This window comes from Rhinolophus hipposideros, assembly GCF_964194185.1.
Source record: "Rhinolophus hipposideros genome assembly, chromosome: 8".
NCBI lineage: Eukaryota > Metazoa > Chordata > Mammalia > Chiroptera > Rhinolophidae > Rhinolophus > Rhinolophus hipposideros.
Window position 1 is genome coordinate 59446025 of NC_138054.1, and position 20386 is coordinate 59466410.

The window sequence follows — 20386 nt, forward strand, 5'->3', positions numbered from 1 at the left end:
CAGGTCTGACTTTAATTGAGTCCCAGTATTGATTAATGCCAGGAAGGTTTGCAGCTGGTGCATATTCTGAAGATGTTAAAGTTAATTCAAAACTTATATTATAAAATTAATATAAGATATAGATGATATATAAGATATAGATATAGATGATGTATTACAGAATTGTACACCTGAAATCTATGTAACTTTACTAACAATTGTCACCCCAATAAACTTTAATTAAAAAATAATTACAGCCATCCAAAAAATTACAGCCATCCTAATGGGTGTGAAGTGGCATTTCATTCTTGTTTTGATTTGCATTTCCCTAATGATCAGTGATGTTATCATTTCTTGTGCTTATTGGCCATTTGTATAGCTTTTATGAAGAAATGTCTATTCGATTCTTGTGCCCATTTTTAAATTGGGTTTTTTATTTTTTTGTTGTAGAGTTGTAGGAATTCTTTAAATATTCTGGATATTGATCCCTTATCAGATATACATATGATTTGCAAATATTTTCTCCTACTCTGTGGGTTGTCTTCATTCTCTTGATAGTATGATGCACAAATGTTTTTAATTTTGACAAAGTTCAATTGTTTTCCTGTAGTCTGTGCTTTTGATTTCATATCTAATAAATCATTGCCAAATCTAATGTCATGAAGCTTTTTTCTTATGTTTTATTTTAAGAGTGTTATGTCTTTGATCCATTTTGAGTTAATTTTTGTATATGGTATGTGGTAAGGCTTCAACTTCATTCTTTTGTATGTGGGTATACAGTTTTGTCAGCACTATTTGTTGAAAAGACTGTTCTATCCCCATTCAGTGATCTCAGCACCATTATTGAAAACCATTTGACCATATATGCAAGAGTTGACTTCCTATTCCATTGGACTTTATGTCTGTCTTTATGTCACTACAACACTGTTTTGATTATTGTAGCTTTGTAGGAAGTTCTGAAATTAGGAAAGTGTGAGTCTTCCAACTTTGTTATTTTTTTTCAAGATTGTTTTGGCCATTGAGGATCCCGAGATTCCAAATGAATTTTAGTATGAGTTTTTCTATTTCTGCACCCCCCCCCAAAATAAACAACAAACAAACACAACAAACAACACAAAAAAACAAATGTTGGGACTTTGATAGGGACTGCATTGAATCAGTAGATCACTCTGGGTAGTATTTTCATCTTAACAATATGAAGTCTTCCAATACATGAACATAGGATGTCTTTCCATTTATTTATGTCTTCTTATATTCCTTTCCTTTTAAATTCAGCAATGTTTTGCCGTTTTCATTGTACAAGACGTTCACCTCTTTGGTTACATTCATTCCTAAGTATTTTATTCTTTTTGATGCTATTATAAGTGGAATTGTTATCTTAATTTCCTTTTTTGGATTGTTTATCGCCAGAGTATAGAAATGCAACTGGTTTTTGTGTGTTGATTTTATATCCTGCCACTTTGTTGAATTTGTTTATTAGCTTTACAGTTGCACGTGTGTATGTGTACAATCTTTAGGGTTTTCTACATATAAGGTCATACCATCAATGGATGCAGATAATTTTACTTTTTTCTTTCCAATTTGGATGTTTTTTATTAGTGAAGCTTTATAGTATATCTTGAAATTAGGTAGAGTTAGTCCTCCAACTTTATTGTTCTCTTCAAAATTATTTTTACTCTTTTAGGTAATTTGCATTTTCATATAAATTTTAGAATGAGCTTATAACTTTCTTATATTTCTTATAACCAAGAAATAGCCTCTAGGCATTTGAATATGATTCTGTTAACCCATTAATCAGCTTGAGAAGGTTAAAATTTTAGTGGTATTGGGCTTTCCCATCCATGAACCCAATATATTTCTCCATTGATGCCTAAATTTTATCAGCAATATTTGTAGTTTTCAATATACAGGATGTGCACGTTTTTTAAGCTTATTAAACAATTTGTGTTATTATGAAATAACTTCCTTTCTAATGTCTATGCTTTTCATTTCTTTTTCTTGCCTGTTTCACTGGCTAGGATCACCAATACAACATTGGATAGAAGTGATGAGAGTATACATCCTTGCTTGTTCCTGATCTAAGTGGGGAAACATTCAGTCTAGCAATTGTGATGTTAGTTGTAATTTTTGCATAAATGCTCCATTGAGGTTGAAGAAATTCCATTTTATTACTTTTTTTTCTCTTTTTTCCATTTTATTACTTTTTTTGGTTCTTTTTTTAAAAAATTAAATTTATTGGGGTGACAATTGTTAGTAAATTTACATAGATTTCAGGTGTACAATTTTGTATTATATCATCTATAAATCCCATTGTGGTTCTTTTTATGATATATGGTTATTGAGTTTTGAAAATGCTTTTTCTACATCTATTGAGATAATCGTGATTTTTCTCCTGAATTCTACTAACGTAGCGAATTAAAATGATTTAACTTTGAATGTTAAACTAACATTGTACTCTGGTCTAAACTTTATTTGCTCAAGCTATATTACATATTGCTGAATTCTGTTTGCTAATTTTTTGTTAGGAAGTATTGTATCCATGTTTATGAGGGATATTCTAGTTTTATCTTTTTGGGATACCTGGTTTTTGTATCACGTTAATGCTGATGTCATAAAATGAATTGGAAAGTATTTCTACTTCCTCTATTTTCTGAAAGAGTTTGTGTAGGATTAGTACTGGTTCTTCTTTAAAAGTTTGATAAAATTGACCAGGGAAGTCATTTGTGAAAGGAGTTTACTTTATAGGAATGTTTTAAACTAAGAACTCAGTTTTCTAAATAGCTATAAGGCTATTCAGTTGATTAGATTTTTATTTCTTCTTGATTCAATTTTTATAATTTATTTGCTTTCTTCAAGAAGAACTGTGTCCTTTTCATTCAGATTATTGAACTTATTGACAATTTTTTTCATATTTCCTTTGATTCTTTACATATCAGTAGTGATTAATTTTTGTGTTCATTATTTCTTCATTAATCTCACTAAAGGTTTACAAATATTTTTAACCTTTCAAAGAACCAGCTTTTAGTATAGAACCTTGTTCTAACAAGGTTATTCTTCTACCTAACTACAATTTTATTATCTCACCCAATCAATTTAACATTGATATGTGAATAGTGTCCAATATACAGTCTATATTAAAGTTTCCCTAGTTGTCCAAAAATGTCATTTAAAACTTTTATTCAGTCAAGGATCCAAGCTAAAACCATGTATTGTTGCTGCATGTGTCATCTCTTTATTCACTTTTAATCTATAGCAGTTCCCTCTGCTTTTTTTTTTTTTGATAATACTGATTTTTAAAAAAGATCTAGCCAAATGTATCATAGAATGTCTCATAATCTCTATTTATCTCATTGCCTTTTCAAAATTAGATTCAGGTTAAACATTCTTGGCAAGAAATTTTGTAAGTAATATTGTGTACTGCCCACTACATCAGAAGGTACATAATGTCAGCTCATTACATTATGGTCATGCTAAGTTTGATGACTTGATTAAAGTGATGTTCAGACTATTTCCCCATTGTAATAATACTTTTACCTTTGTGATTAATATGTAATTTTAGAGGTGGTACTTTGAGATCATGTAACTATCCTGTGATCCAGCAAATTTTCATACAATGATTTCTAACTAAGTTATATACTGTGGTTACAAAATAGGATTTCTTTTCTTTTTTTCAAAATAAGATTTCTTATTTCAGTCATTCATTCTACTTTTCTTTTTCATTTAACACATTTTTACTAGGTGTCTACCATGGGCTAGGCACCATGCTGGGAATTAGAAATAGTGAGGTGACCAAAATAAACACATTTCCCCATAATCTATTTGTCTGATTGCCTTTAATAAAGTGTACAATTCAGTAAGTTTTGGCATATTTACAAAATTGTGCAGAAATCACCACTATCTAGTTCAAGAACATTTTCATGATCCCTAAAAGGAACTTTGTACCCATTATCAGTCATTACCGATTTTCCCCTCCAATAGCCCCTGACAACAATTAATCTACTTTCTGTCTGTATAGCCTTTTCTGTACATTTTATATAAATAGAATTATGCAACATGTAGTCTCTTTTGTATCTGGCTTCTTTCACTTAGCGTGTTTTCATGGCTTACCCATGTTGTACCATGTATCAATACTTCATTCCTTTTTCCAGTTGAAAATATTCCATTTTATAGATATATCATATTTTGTTTATCCAGTTGTCACTTCATATTAGTACATGCAATTCTTCCTAACTTTTTGAAGTTTTTTTTTTTTTTAATCTGGGGAAGGGGAACAGGACTTGATTGGGGAACAGTGTGTACTTCCGGGACTTTTTCCAAGTCAAGTTGTTGTGCTGTTTCAATTTTAGTTGTGGAGGGCGCAGCTCAGCTCCAGGTCCAGTTGCCAGTTATTAAGTTGCAGGGGGCGCAGCCCACCATCCCTTGTGGGAGTCGAACTGGTAACCTTGTGGTTGAGAGCCCACTGGCCCATGTGGGAATCAAACCAGCAGCTTTCAGAGTTAGGAGCATGGAGCTCCAACTGCCTGAGCCACCGGGCTGGACCCTTCCTAACTTTTTAAATGGGTGCATAGTTCTTCATTGTGTAAATGGGCCACAGTTTATTCTAACCAGTCCCCTTGGATGAACGTTTAGGATATTTAGAATATTTTGCTACTACAAATAATGTTTGTTTATAATACTATTACAAACACACATAATGAAATACTTGTGCATATATTTTTCCTATTTGGAAAGTGTAGTTTCAGGGTAAATTCCTAGAATTAAAATTGCAGGGCTAAAACATGAATGCATATGTAGTTTTATGTGTTGCCAAAATCACTTCATAGAGGTTGTAGCATTATTTTATTCCCACCAGCAATGAATAGAGTACCTATTTCCATATAACCTCACAGAGCGCACCACACATTTTTTACCAAATTTTTATTTCTTTACCAAACTTATCAGTGAGATTTTTACTTTGCGTTTATCTAATTTCGAATGAACTTGAACATTTTCATATGTTTGAAGACCATTCTAGACTATCCCGCCTCATCTGGCCTGGCACAGATGAGAAAAACCCTCTAGCCAACCCCAAAACCATACTAAATAATAAACTTTGTTTTAAGCCACAATGTTTTGATGTGGTTGGTTATGAAGGAAAAGTTAACTCCTGTAATCCCATTGGCCAACATGAATCTTATTACTGAGCCTAAATGCAAGAGGTTGTAAAGTACAGTATGTGTCTTGTGAAAGGAATAGCAAATTTACCTAACAAAGAATATAGATACAGGAAGCAATGAGTAATTGGTCCTGTAATTCAATTTACCACAGTATTATTCATTTTTCCTATCTATCAAGTTTAACATTTGAAAGTTTTCCTGCCTGTATGATGCTCTGGAATAAGTTAAATACTATCGGAATTATATGTGTTTGAAAGGTTGGTAAAATTCGTGTGTCAAAACATGCTTTTTTGAGAGACATTTCTTTGATAATTTTCTTTATTTCTTCAATGAAATAGGTCTATTTAAGCTTTCTATCTACAATGGAGTCAATGTGAGTAAATTTTATTTTACTATAAATTATGCATTTTAACTATACTCAAGTGTGTTTGCATAGAAATGCAAAGTAGTCTCATATTTGTTTCTTTTAATTTTATTTATTGTTATTATTAGTTTCAGGTGTACAAAACAATGTAATAGTTAGACACTTATACCCCTCACAAAGTGATAACCCCTCTCCCCCAACCTACTACCCCTCTGACATCATATACAGCTGTTACAGTTCCACTGACTCTATTTCTTATGCTGTACTCCACATCCTGTGACTATATATATATTAAATTATAGTTGACATTCATTATTATTCAGCTTCAGCTTCGGGTGTACACTGCAGTGGTCAGGCACCTACACTGTCCATGAAGTGGTCTCCCTCATAAGACAAGTGCCCATCGGATACCCTATAAAATCTTTACAACTCATACTTGATTTTGCAGTTCTCTATGTCAATGTCTATTTCCCGTTTGTCGTTTCTTATTTTGTATATGTGTGCTTTCTCATACTTGATTAGGTAAGCTAGTGGTTTTTCTATTTTATTGGCTTTCTCCAAATAAACAAAAATTTTAATTTATTTATTAGCTATATAATTTTCTTGTGTTCTACCTCAATAATATCTCCTTTTATGTGTATTATATCTTTCCTCTGCTTTGATTTATTTTCTCTTTCTAGCTACTTGAGTTGAAAAATTAATTCATGTATTTTCATTCCTGCATTTTTATTCATATAAGTATTTGTGGCTATAAATTTTCCCCTGATGAATACTTTAGTTATGTCACTTAGATTCTGACATCTAAACATTACTGTTATTTTTTTAGAAATTGTGTAATTTTCATTTGTATTTCCCTTTTCAGCCAAGAGTTATTTGCTAGAGAGGTTTCTATTATTATTGTTAAGTCTATTGGGGTCACAATGGTTAGTAAAATTACCATAAAATTTTACTAGGAAAATAGGTTTCAAGTGTACATTTCTATAATACATCATGTGGGAGTGGGATGGTAGGAGAGGGTAAGGGATCAAATATATGGTGATGGAAGGAGAATTGACTCTGGGTGGTGAGCACACAATGTGAAATATGGAAAGTTTTAAAATTTGTGTTGCAAGAAAATTTTTTAAAATTTTACTATTAATTTCTAATTTTCTTAAATTGGAATAAGAGTATATTATTTGCAACATACCTGTGGTATTTGTTGAAATTTTTTTTTGACTCATGTGATTTATTTTCATAAGTGCTTCATGCACTTAAGAAAAAGGCATATTTTCTACTATCAGAGTGTGAATTTTGATATATGCATTAGGACTATTTATTATGTTGTTTAGGACTATTTTATTCTTACATCTTGTGTTAAAACTGACATGTGTTGGATTAAGAATCATGTTATAGATTCATACAATTAAGTTTGTTTCAATCTATTTCTCTTTGCAGCTCTTTTAGGTACAAATTTATTAAGGTAAATTATTTACAAAGTTGCAGTGTTAGTTGGTTCATATAATTCATAACTTTTATACTTTATTGTTAATTGTAGCTTTAAGTAATATAAAGTATCCTTCTTTGTATCATTTAATATTTTTTGGCATAAATTTCTATGTTGTCTGATAGTAAGATCATAAACCTTGCTTATTGTTTGTATTTGCTTGGTATACCTTTGCCTATCTCTTTATTTTTTAGGCTTTCTAGTTCACTTAATTTTAGGTATGTCTCTTAAATAAAGCATAGATTGACTTTTTTAAAAATCCTGAAATCTGAAAATCTTTTCCCTTTAATAGGTGAATCAAGCACATTTACATTTATTGATATGCCATATGTATTTGATCTCCATTGAAATAATACAGTTATATTTTCTAATCACAGTGGAAATAGCCCATGGATCAGTGAGGAAGTCACAGGAAAATCAGAAATATTTTTAATTGACTGAAAATGAAAGCACAACATATCAGAATTTGTGGTATTCAGGCAAATTTGAGAAACTGTTTCTTTTAGAAAACAAGGAATGTCTCAAATCAATAATCCAAGCTTCCACTTTAAGAAAATAGAGCAAATTAAACCAAAATCAAGCAAAAAGAAGGAAATAATAAAGGTAAGAGCAGAAGTCAGTGAAATTGAAAGAGAAACAATAGAGATAAGGAAGCCAAAGCTGATTCTTTGAGAAGTTAAATACAATTGATATATTAAAGTGATCAAAATAAATAAATGAAAGGGAGAGGAGATATTAATTGCCAATATAAGGAACGTAAGAGGTGACATAACTACATATACTATAGATATAAAAAACACAAGGCAATATTATGACCAGTTTATTTTCAACAAATTTAACAATAAAAATAAAATGGACATATTCTTTAAAAGACACAGACTACCAAAGCTTACCAAATTAGAAAAAGATTACCTGAACAACCCTATATCTATTTTAAAATTTTAATTTGTACATAAAAACTTTGCCATGAAGAAGACTCCAGGCCCAGAGGGCTTCACTGGTGAATTCTACCAAACATTTAAGGATGTTATAATACCAATTATATATAAACGTTTTTCAGAAAATAGATGAAGAGGGAGCACTCTCCAACTCATTTTATGAGATCAGCATTATCCTAGTACCAAAACTAGAAAAATATGGATCTTAGTCTGTCTGGGCTGATAAAACAAAACACCATAGATTGGGTGACTTATAAACAACAGACATTTATTCTCATAGTTTGGGGAGGCTGGGAAGTCCAAGATCAAGACTCTGGCAAATTCAGTGTCTAGTGAAAGCCCATTTTGTGGACCATAGGTGGAAGGGGCTAGAGAGCTCTTTGGGGCCTCTTTAATAGGAGCACTAATCCCATTCATAAGGGTTCCACCCTCATGACCTAGACACCCCTCACACGCCCCATCTCCTAATACCATCACACTGAGCTTTAGGGTTTCAACATATGAATATTGGAGAGACACAAATATTCCATCTATAGCAAGATATTAAGAGGAAACAAAACTATAAACCAATATTACTCATAAATAAACACATAAAAGTCTTTTTCTTATTTGTTTTTTTTGAGAGAGAGCCCTAGGAAACTTTATTTTTAACGAGGACCCCAAATGATTCTAGGTTTTGATTAAAAGTGTGGTTTGGGGAAGCACTTCGTTGTGTGTCAGATGACATGTACAATAAAATTAAATTAGAAATCATGTAATTGAACAAAAAAATAACTTCTGTATCTAAACTATTAATAGATGGTTTTTAAAATGAAATCATATGTATATAGTTATATTCATAAAGCTATACAACATTAATCAAAAGCTATACAACATTAACACAAATCCAAAAACAAAGATGTTCCTATGAATTCCATGTTTCACTGAGCATCAAAAACCACCAAACTTTAGCTCTTTTCTTGTACATTATTTTGCATCCACATTCTATGCATCTGATTGCATCTTTGTATTTTATTTCATTTTCTGTGTGACATTCTCCACAGATACATATCATTGGCCGCTGCTTTGGGGGTTTAACATCCTTCTGGGTGTCCATTGTTAGTTCCCACTTAGCATGGAGAAACTCCTCACTGCACTTCCAAACATTTTGTGGCTCATCCAATACATAAATATCTTTAACAAAATAATAGCATATAAAATCTAGCAATATTTAAGAAGTATAACACATCATAACAAAGTGGGGTTTCTCCTAGAAATGCAAGGTTGGTTCAATATTTGAAAAATCAATGTAATTCACTCTCTTAACAGGCTAAAACAATAATAATCATCTCAATACAAGCAGAAAAAAATCATTTGACAAATTCCACATCCATATGATTAAAAAAAACCAAAACTGGGCGGATGGTGGCTCAGTTGGTTAGAGCTTGAGCTCTGGGCAACCACGTTACAGGTTCAATTCCCACATGGGCCAGCAAGCTGCTCCCTCCGCAACTAGAATGAAGTCAATGAGCTGCCTCTCAGCTCCCAGGTGACTCAGTTGGAGCATGTCCTCTCAACCACAAGGTTGAAGGTTCGACTTCTGCAAGGGAGGGTGGGCTGCGCCCTTTGCAACTAATAACAGCAACTGGACCTGGAGCTGAGCTGCACCCACCACAACTAAGATTGAAAGGACAACAACTTGACTTGGAAAAGTCCCAGAAGTACACGCTGTTCTCCAATAAAGTTTTGTTCCCCTTCCCCAATAAAATCTTTAAAAAAACCAAACTGAAAACAAACAGGAATAGAAGGAAACTTTCTTAACCTCATAAAGGGCATCTATGACAAAATCTAGATCTAACATTACAGTGAAAGATTGAGTTGCTTTCCCCCTAAGATCAGAAATAAGGCAAGGATGTCCACTCTCATCACTTCTATTCATCAATGTAAGGTTAGAGCCCATGCAGTAAGGGAAGAAAAAGGAATAAAAGACATACAGATTGGAAAGGAAAAAATTAACCTGTTTTTATTTATAGACAACATAGTTATCTAAGTTGAAAATCCGCCCCCCCCAAAAAAAAAAACAAAAAACCTATACAAATAACAAAAAAAATTTAAAATGATTAGTGAATTTATTTAGGTTGCAGGATATAAAAGTCAGTATACAAAAGTCATTGTATTTCTATATGCTAGCATTGGACAATTGCAAATTGAAATGAAAATAGCATAAAAAATGTGAAATACTTAGGAGCAAGTCTACTAAAACATATGTAAGATGTGAATACTGAAAGTGGCAAAATATTAATGAAAGAAATTTTTAAACCTAAATAAGTAGAGAGGTATTCATGGTCAAAGACTCAAAATTGTTGAGATGTCAATTCTCCCCAAATTGATTTATAGATTCAGCATAATCTCAATCATTTTTGAGAATTTGACATAATTCTAACATATGAAAATTTATGCAGACATCAAAGGACTTGTAATATCAAAATTAAATTTGAAAAAGAATAGTTGGAGAACTCACACTATTTGATTTCAACTTATTATAAAGCTACAGTAATCAAGACAGTATAACATTTGCATAATGACAAACATATAGATCAATGGTATGGAAAAGAAAGTCAGAATTAGACCTACATGTATATGGTCAATTGATTTTTCCACAAAGCTGCCAAGATTAATTCAATGGTTAAGGATAGTATTTTCAACAAATGATCCTGGAACAATGGCTATACAGTGGATATCAGATGGATAGACATACTCAAGGGAAAAAAAAAATGTCAACCTTTATCTCATACCATATATAAAAATTTACTTGAAATGCATCGCAGACCTCAATGTTAATTCTAAAATGGTGAAACTTCTCAGAGAACAGCTTTATTTCCGTTGTTTAGGCAAAGATTTCTTGGATCACACAAAGCATGAAACAGAAAAGAAAAAAAAGATAAACTGTACTTCATTAAATTAAAAACTTCTCTTCAAAAGACATGGTTAAATGAAAAGACAAGCCACAGACTGAAAGACGATATTTACAAAACACATATCTGATAAAAGACTTGTATGTAGAATATACAAAGGACTGTCAAAACTCAATAAGAAGAAAATACACAAAAGTCAATACAAATGGCCAAAATATTTGAACAGTCTAACTTTTCCTTGAGCATATTACCCTTTGAGGTGCTCTAGCTTTATACAGGGGACTTCTGTCTGTCTTCCCACCTCACCATTGCTGTAAGCATTGTCTTTTATCCTCTCTTTGAGTCTCTTTAAAACTAAAACTTTAGGTTAACAGGTGTTATGGGTTGAATTGTGTCCCCCCCAAAGATGTTGCAGTCCTAACCCTCAGTATTTGTGAATGTCATCTTATTTGGAAATAGCATCTTAGCATATGGTCAAGTTAAGATGAGGTTATTAGGCTGGGCCCTAATTCATTATAACTGGTATCCTTAAAAAGGGGGATTTGTGGACATAGAGGCAGACACACATAGAGGGAAGATAATGTGAAGACAGAGGGAAACACGATCTGCAAGCCAAGGAATGCCTGAGGCTACCAGAAGCTAGGAGAAAGGAGTGGAAAAGATTGTCCCTCAGCCAACCTGATTTCAGATGTCTAGCCTTTGGAAGTATTAGACAATAACGTTCTGTTGTTTAAGCCACCCAGTTGTGGCACTTTGCTATGGCATCTCCAGGAAACTAATACGCTAGGGATCAGTGGATGCCCCACACAGCAGCTGGCATTAGCACTCACTTTCCCTCATCTTAGTCTCTGTAGATTTCCCTTACTATCTTACCGGTGCAATTCTGCATACCAAAATATGTTTTAAACAGTATTTTTATCCAGCAATTTATTTGTTTTGTTTCAGAAAGATCTTTTGGGGGGGGGGAAATCTAGTCTTCAATTTATTGGAAATCAAAGTTTACTTGACTCTTCTAGAGCAACTTTCTGAAAATGAAGTTTGGTTTCTCTCAGGTACTTATTACTTTCCAAGTCTAATTTATTACTTCTTTTGTGACATCATTATATAATATATCCAATTATATAATATATCCATTATATAATATATCCAATTATATTCTGTGTAGGGTATTTTCTCTCACCAATTTACTAGTTTCTTGAGGGTTAAGAGGGTGTCTTAGTCACCTTTGTACACACAGCACATAGAAAATACCTCCCATATACTAGGTTTTTAATAAGTGTGGTTATTAAACTGAATGTACGTATATATTGGTTACATGCATAGGGGTGTAAAGTTGCTTGAAATGATGACTTTAAGTCTTAATTCAAAGTTCTTATTCTTAATCCACAAATGTCTGTTATCAAGGTTATGGTCACATAAGAGGGATTTTCTTTTCTTTTTGATTAACTAAATCTAAAACTCGGGAAACCTGTTGGTTTATGGCCTCCAAGTCTCCTATATTAGAGTATGAAATAACTTACTAATAAATATTATTCTTAATTATTACAACCCTATAAAGTAAATATTATTATCCTCATTTAACAAATGAGGAAATGAGGATTAGAAAGGTTACATACCTGTTTCAAGGTGAGATACATAGTAAATACCAGAGTTAGAAATAGAGTTTATTTGGCGCTAAAGCCATTCATTCACTATCCTACACTAATCATCCTACACCTATTCCATCATAATCATCATTTAATGATTATGAAACTTCTAGGTATTTTTCTATTCCCACTTGAATCAGGGTTATGAGTCACTTATCCCAAAATAATGAGATAACTTTCAAAATAACTGCTATGTATGTTTTTTATAATATGTTTTATGTCCATGCAGTCACTTTCCATTATTCAAGTTATACATTTGTTAGATATAGACAACCTCAGAGAGTATATGATGGAAAAACAGTCAATTATTTTAAGGTGGCTTTCCCTTTTTCTTCTGAGTAAGGGAAATTTTCCACTGTGAGATATTTAAATCTATGTCATAAGCCTTCTAATAAGATTTTCCCTAATAAGTCTGCTTTTTTTTGGTGCAGTCTATACCACATACTATGATGCAGTTGCTTATTATACCTTGCTTGCATTCCAATTATTATATGTATGCATATGTAAACTTTATTTACCCAAATAGTTTTTAAATCCCTTGAGGTCAAAAATGGATTTTCTGTTAATTTGTATTTCCCATAATAATAGATGTCATTTATTAAAGACTTACTGAAATCAGGAAACTTATACACATTTCATTTATTATTTACAATAACATGGCAAATTAGATATTTTACTCCCATTTACAGATGGGGAAAGCCTTGGACAAAAAAACTAAGTGACTACAATAATGAGTCCTTAATATGGGATTGTTGAGTTGACTACTTTGTGGTAATTTCCCTGAAAGAACTCTCCATCTGGCCGTAACGAAGTGGGAAAAAAAGAGAGACATGAGTTTATATCCTTATGCTACAAATTACCAGCCTGTGACTATGAGCAAGTTACTCAACCTCATTAAATCTGAGTTTCTCAATTTGTGAAATCAGAGAGAATAAAGCACAATCCATGAGGAGGTTATGAATAGTAAATTAGGTAATACAGATAAAAAATAATAAGTATTGATTTATTAACTTACTTTTTTTTCTTTTTGCTCCCCTTTTACTGAAATGTCAGCTGAGTTAATATATGTATAAATTAAGAAGTACCAAAAAGAGAGACATTTATTAAAGTATGTCCTATTTTCTTTACATACATACAATAGCCTACTGGATAACAACAAAATTCAATATAATTCACTTTTTATATGCTAACATATTCATAACTACACTAAAATATCTTCAGAGAATCCTTTCAGATCAATTACTATCAGACTTTCTGAACAGAGACCCACTTGTTTTTTTAGTATGTTCATATCCCTTTCCTGAATTTTTAGGATTTTATTTCCTATATTAAATAAGAAATCAGTAATCTTTTAATTTAATAGAAAGGTCTTTAAATATTTTTTCTTACTACTCTTTTTCCCCAAAATAATAGAAGAGTTTTGTGTGACATAGTTTTTCTGTTGGTTGATTTAATATCATCGTTCTTTAATTTGAATCTTATGTTTTGATCTGATTTCTTTTCAATCTGTTCTGTTGATGAATAGAGAGAAACCTCCCAATGGCCACACAGCGTTCTATAGTTTAAATTCTACATATTTAAATTGAAAACAATGATATAAAATATAACTTTACTGTAGAAATGCTAAATTTATCTTACATTGATCCTAAATATAATCTGTCTGTTCACAGAAGACAAATGTGCTGCTAAAAATTCCCAGAACCTCATCCTGGTCATTTGAGACAGAACACTTTCCTTAGAAAGCACTGATCTTTTAAAATTCTTTTATGTTGGTAAGCCACAAACTTTATTTGCTGATCATAGGATGTGGTGCATGACCATTCAATAGGATCTAATGAACTAAAAGGTACTTGGGAGTACTTTTTAGGAGAAATTTTTAAAATTAGAATATTAATAAGTTGGTGTGTATTTTACAGATATTAGCTATATTTTGAAGAACTGTGCCTTTTAAATATTTAAGACATGATAAATAAAACTTTTTAAATACATTAAAAGCACTCATCTTCTGCTGATGTTATTATGTGCAGTTCTTTTATATTGCTATGTTAATATTTTCCCTATGACATCTGTGATGTCTGCCTGGATGCAAAATTATATATATTCCTTCTTTTAACTGTCTTTGTATAAAGTTATTTGCTTTTCCAGTAGGTACATGGTGTATTTAAACAGCAGTAGGCAATTTATATCAGCTCGGAGCCATTTTGATTCTGCTTGAACAAATTAGCTAGCATTTGGTCAGTTCTGTGCTCTCTCCCATGTGGCCCTACTGCGGCTTCACATTAAACAGCTCCTCAGCCTAGTTCAGATGTCCAACAGTAACCCACTCATCTTTTCAGAATGGTGCTGAACTTGCTATTTTTGGACAGAATGTGTGCTGTTGTACTTAAGTAAAACATACATATGTAATTTAAAAATATGGCCATAAATAGTAAGTGATTCTTTTCTAGATATGTGTTTTTAAAGCATTATCCAAGTGAAATGGTAGAAAACTTCACTGGAAACTGTAAAATTATCCATACCAAGAAAATTAATTTTGTTATATTTCCCATGGTGGTGTAATGAGAAAAATTGTTTTGGTCTTATTTGCCCTGCTTTTGGATTTTTGGGCAAATATCTTTTACTGATCTGTTCTGTCCTTGCTTTTGGATTATTTAGCAAATTGCCCATCATGCAATTGATATTAAATTGACCTATAGGCATGGCTATCTAAAATATTTAAAATATCCATTCTTCCTCTTGTCACTATCACAATTCTATTTCTAATACTTCAAATTTTATTATGTTAGTTGTGAATGTTAAGTAGCCTTCATCTATATATTTGCCTCATCACAAGAATTTGAAGCAAAACCTAGGTACAACTGGGAGCTGCATCAGTGTTTTCAATTCTAAGCTTTAAATTTATTACCTTTTCTTGGATCATTATCAGCTTGTATTTCTGTAACAGATCATAATTTAACATCTTAAAAATAGTATCATGAAGTGAACTGGTAGTATTTGTTCAAATATCTATTTGCTCCATATTGAATTTTACTAAGAAATATCTAAACATACACACATATACATAAAAATACTTAGGACCACAAAGGACAGGACCACAAAGTATTGCTTTGATTAATTGTCTAATATCAACTGTATGCTTATAGATAAACATAGAAAAGTTTGGTCCATATATCAAGTGTAAAATTTAAGTAGAAAATAATAAATACTACAATTAAAATATATAATTTGCCAGTAGAAGGAATTTATTTATAAAATATTTCTTTGGATTTGATAGCATAGTTATCGATCTATACTTTTCTATAAGTATCAACATTTTAACGTTTTACTAGTTAAAACAATTAGCCTTATCTTAATATGGCAAATTAAAATATATTAAATTATTTTCCAAATGCCAGAAATTAACTTTAAGATTTTCTAGATCTTGATTTTATGCTGAAAATCTTAGAATATGTCAAAACATTAAGTGGTTCTTTACTATTCCAACTAATTTATACTCAAAACATAAATATATACTTGCAACACACTAACATCTACAATTTTTTCACTTAACTTTATTTTAAATAAAATACAGGCTGACTGCTTTTCCACTCCTAGGCCTATGATAAATTTAAATTAATAGGAATAATAATTACTTTTTAGCATCATAAAATATGATTTTTAAAGTTGAAGTAATGTTTGTGAATAGAGAAGTAGATGGCTGAGGAAGCAGGAATAAAAGAGAACAAGAAACCTCTTTTTACATGTTCTTTTTTTTTGCCTTCACCTAAAATGTGGAGGCAAAAAAACTACAAAAAGTAAAAAAAAAAAAAAAAAAAAAAAAAAAAAAAAAAAAAATTGGGATAGGGAAAGCCAAAAATACAGGTGATAGTGTAGTGAAGTTTTTTTTTTTTTTTTAAAAAACCATGTTTTAATTATATTTTACTTAACATTGAAAAAGAGACTCTGGAATGATCCATTACCTTTATATCTCGTGATGATTATTATATAATATCTTTCACAGTTAAAAATCATACCACAGTATACACTATTGCTTATTTGAATACTGAGATAGGCTATATCGTACTATTAATCATCACCAAATGCTATTTAATTTGACAAATTGATCCCATGTATACTTCTAATATATGAGGTTTTAAAACTTTCATCTTGAATCATCACCACACTTTAATAACTGATTTGCAAATTAATTATTCTAGGCCTTCAAATGTTAATGTTCATTCATATCTGTTTTAAACTTTGACAGAAGAATAAATGTATGTTCCTTTTTAAATGGCCTGTATAACTTTGGTCTAAAGTTCTTGAATTAGCAGAATGCGCATCAGAATACTGCTGCATCATTGAGGATAGTCACTTCTTAATAAAAATATCTGAAGGAGAAAACTGTGTAACAAGAATTATTTGGGCCCAAGTGACTTTTACAGTAGTTCCAAAATGTAAGATATTGTTACATTAGCTGTACACAGACTAGCCAAATTATAGAATAATTATTCCTAAAGACCAGTGAATTATATTTTACTTTAGGAAATCATGTTTCCAAGGCATAAATTTTAAACACAGGGCAGACTTTTTTAATCAGTAAGTTGTGCAAACTGTACACTTAAAAGAAACAGGGGAGTGGACTGTATTTTAATATGGTTGTGATAATTTTGTTGCATTTCTAAATTAAAAGTTTAACATCAAAAGATGTTATCAATTTTATATGTGAATTTTCACTATTCATATAACTAATCTGAAAAACTAAGGCATATCACTGTAAGAAAATTAGTCAGCATGATACTGCTTATATGGTCAAGATAAAGTATCCTTGTTTTCTAAGTAACTACTGTGCTGATGAAATATAAAGAAGAGCAAAAACTTCTGTCTCCAAACATTTCAATGGAGATTTTTGAGTTTTTTTCCTTTCAATTCTAGAAACTCTCCCATTATTTTATTGTTAAAAGATAATTAATAACATTTCAGTTATACCAATTACATGTGTTTGAGGTCCTGCTAAATTATTTCTTTCATGGTATTGGTTATATGCAGGATTTCTTTTTAGTGCTCAAAAGAAATGACGGGTAGTTTGGGTAAGGATTGGTGTTTTTTCTTTTACTTCCTCTCTGAAAAAGCTGATGTTTTTGGCTGATTGTTTTGTTTTGTTTTTGTTTTTTTGGTGGGGGGGGTGGTGGTGAGAGAAGAGAAAAAGTCTGCATATAGAATTATTGAATAGGCCTACACTAAAATTCTTCCTTGACCAATGAGGATGGGGGCTGGGAGAGAGAGAGGTGATGTGGAACAGCTGAAGCATAATAATATCTGTGTATTTTTTTTAAAGTACAAACTCTCCTACCGCCCTCTGTCCCCCTCCTCTTTTGTGCTGGTACCTCTGGACGGTTCAGAAGCCATTTTAGAACTCAGGAAGCAAAATATGAGTTCCACTTGTGCTTTTGCAGGTGCTGTGGTGGCAAGAATAACCTTTGCTCGCTTGCTGGGTGTGTTACCATGCTGTTAATGTCTTTGATTAAAGACAGCACAGAAAATTCCAAGCCCGCATCCTAACACCTGAAGCTCGCACAATGTTTCTATAGCAGATGGCAAAACACTTCCCTGGAACCTTAATTTCCTAAGTCAATATCCAGATCTAGGGATTTTTTTATTCTTTTGAGGCATCGCTGAATATCTATACTCGATTTTCGGATCTATTCTGGGTTGAAAAAACAAGAAGACCCCTTCTAGGTGTTTTTGCGCGCTCGAGCCCCACCCAAAGTCCTGGTAGGCCTGCAAATCTCCGTGTTTCACACTGAGGGTCTTTCCGAAAGAACGTGCATTTTCAGTCCTGGACGTTTAGCAATTTATGAGGGCAAAGACAACACCATAGGGCATCTTCCTGAATAGTCTAAGGGCTGAGAAGCCTGAAAGGCATTTGCCTTCTCGCATTGGGACGTGAGGCTCGGAGCCCGGCTGTCTTCAGCTGTCACAGAGGGAGGAGGAGGGAGTGCTGGCATTAGCGTTGGGCATGGAGTTCCTCCAGCCCCTGCCGCGTCCCGTCGCCAGCTCACCTCTGCAGAGAGCTAGGCACTCACCGGCCCGCTTGCCCCTGCTCCCACGTCGCCCTCCAGCCCCTGGCCTCAGACTTAGGTCGCCGGAACCATCCAGTGGGATGCCCGAGGGCCAGGGCTGGGGGACACCGGCTGCCCCGGAAGCCCGCAGCTCCCCCGGCGCTGCGGCGGCGGCCGGGAGGCGCCCAGGCCCGCTCCCCCTCCCCGCCCCCAGCTCCCGCCTCCTGCCCGCCGCGCAGTGCGCCCGCTCGCTCCAGCCCGCTGGCGCAGCAGCGCACACACTCACTCTGAGGGCGCCTCCAAGGTTACCCGCAGGGTGGGGGCTGGGGCAGGCTTCGGCCACTGGCCGCCTCCGCTGCTCTCCTACGGCCGCGGTTCTTCCGCCGCTCCGGAGCGACCGGGATCCAAACCCCGAAGCAGAAGAGACTCCAAAGTCCGGGGAGGGAAGCCGAGTGGGAAGGCAGACAGGCGTCAGGGCGGGGGGCGGCCTTAGTTGGGTCTGGGTGCGCAGAGAGCAGGGTCAGGCGAGGTCGCGGCCAGAGGCGACTGTGGCTCTGGCGGGCGCCCTGGGCCGCGCAGTCTGGGCCGGGGGCAGCGCGCAGGGGCTGCAGGCAGCCTGCATCGAGGCGCCCGAGGCGCCCCGGGCCCGCTGGGGGGCAGAGACACGCGGGCGGCCAAACCTGCCGAGGAAACTAACTAAATAAAAGGAGACTGTTATTTAAGGCGCGGAAATTTGAAATATTTGGACAGGAAGAGAAAAGAAAAGTAACCTTAGTGAGGGAGGGAAAGGGAGAGAAAAAAAAAAAAGAAACGCGAGCTAACGGTTTTGAAACTCCCTCACCCCCATCCCGGGCTTCTCTGCGCGCCCTTAGGGATCTCTGGGCTCCAGCTTCCTTACTAGGGAGCCGGGAGATGCAGTTGGAATCTGGAGAATTTCTAAGGGACAGAAAGGACGTCTCCTCAGCCCCTCAGGAGAGAGCTTGGGTTGGCATCCCGGGTCTCAGACTGGAAGATTGTCTCCTGCCTCGCACGCACTAGGTCCCTCCGTGGATCTGGGTTTGATTTTGTTTTTTTTGAACCTGCCTTGTAAAATCAAAACAGTCTCGACAGACGAAAAGAGGGACTACCCTCCTTCCCTCCCCCGTAGCCATTTGATGAAGGTCACTCGGGGCAGTCAGGAAGGCTTCGTGTACGACCCTTTCTCGCTCCAGCGCTGTGATCTCGCAGCGCTTCTGGGCTATTACCTCTACCCCCGGCAAAAGCCGAAAGTACCTTTTTGGGAACTGAGATTTCGAAACCAGTCCCGGGCCACGGATTGTACAACGTTCGTTTTATAAACACGATAAGGGAAATTTATAATATTGTCAATTGAATTGCTTGCCCGGGACAAAATTCTTTTATTTATTAATCCCCTAATGTGGTGTGTGTGTGTGTGTGTGTGTGTGTGTGTGTGTGTGTGTGCGCGCGCGCGCGCGAAGTCATCATACCATTATGAGATGCGTAACGTTTATCAGGAAACTATTGATTCACTACCGAAATATGGTAAAATGCAGTTTTCTTAGTGGCTAAGGGACCAGAACGTGGTCTGAGGTACAGTTAGTGCCTTCCCTTCCCCCCCGCCCCCCATATAAGTCCGGTTTCAGCTTATACAGGCCAACAGCTGAGCCTGAGTTTCCCGACGTGGGTGCAGACACAGTGAAGAACTGAATTTAAGAGCTCATCTCTGTTTAGCATCTTCCATCTTTTCTATAGCGTCATCCCCTGGGGCTCTGATCATCCTATTAATTAGCACTTGCCTCTTCAGTCTTCATCTGAATAACTTCAGACACTTCCCCACCTGCAAAATAGACCCCACTAAACTGCAGCATCATTTCTTTCATCCTATACA

General features: G+C 34.5%; 1 pseudogene across 1 annotated transcript; it reads right to left on the minus strand.

The window, feature by feature from the left end:
- Positions 1 to 8840: 8840 nt before the first annotated feature.
- LOC308500521 (DNA-directed RNA polymerases I, II, and III subunit RPABC4-like) lies at positions 8841 to 9016 on the minus strand (annotated as a pseudogene). The gene has a single exon. The product of its transcript is annotated as a DNA-directed RNA polymerases I, II, and III subunit RPABC4-like (transcript).
- Positions 9017 to 20386: the final 11370 nt, after the last annotated feature.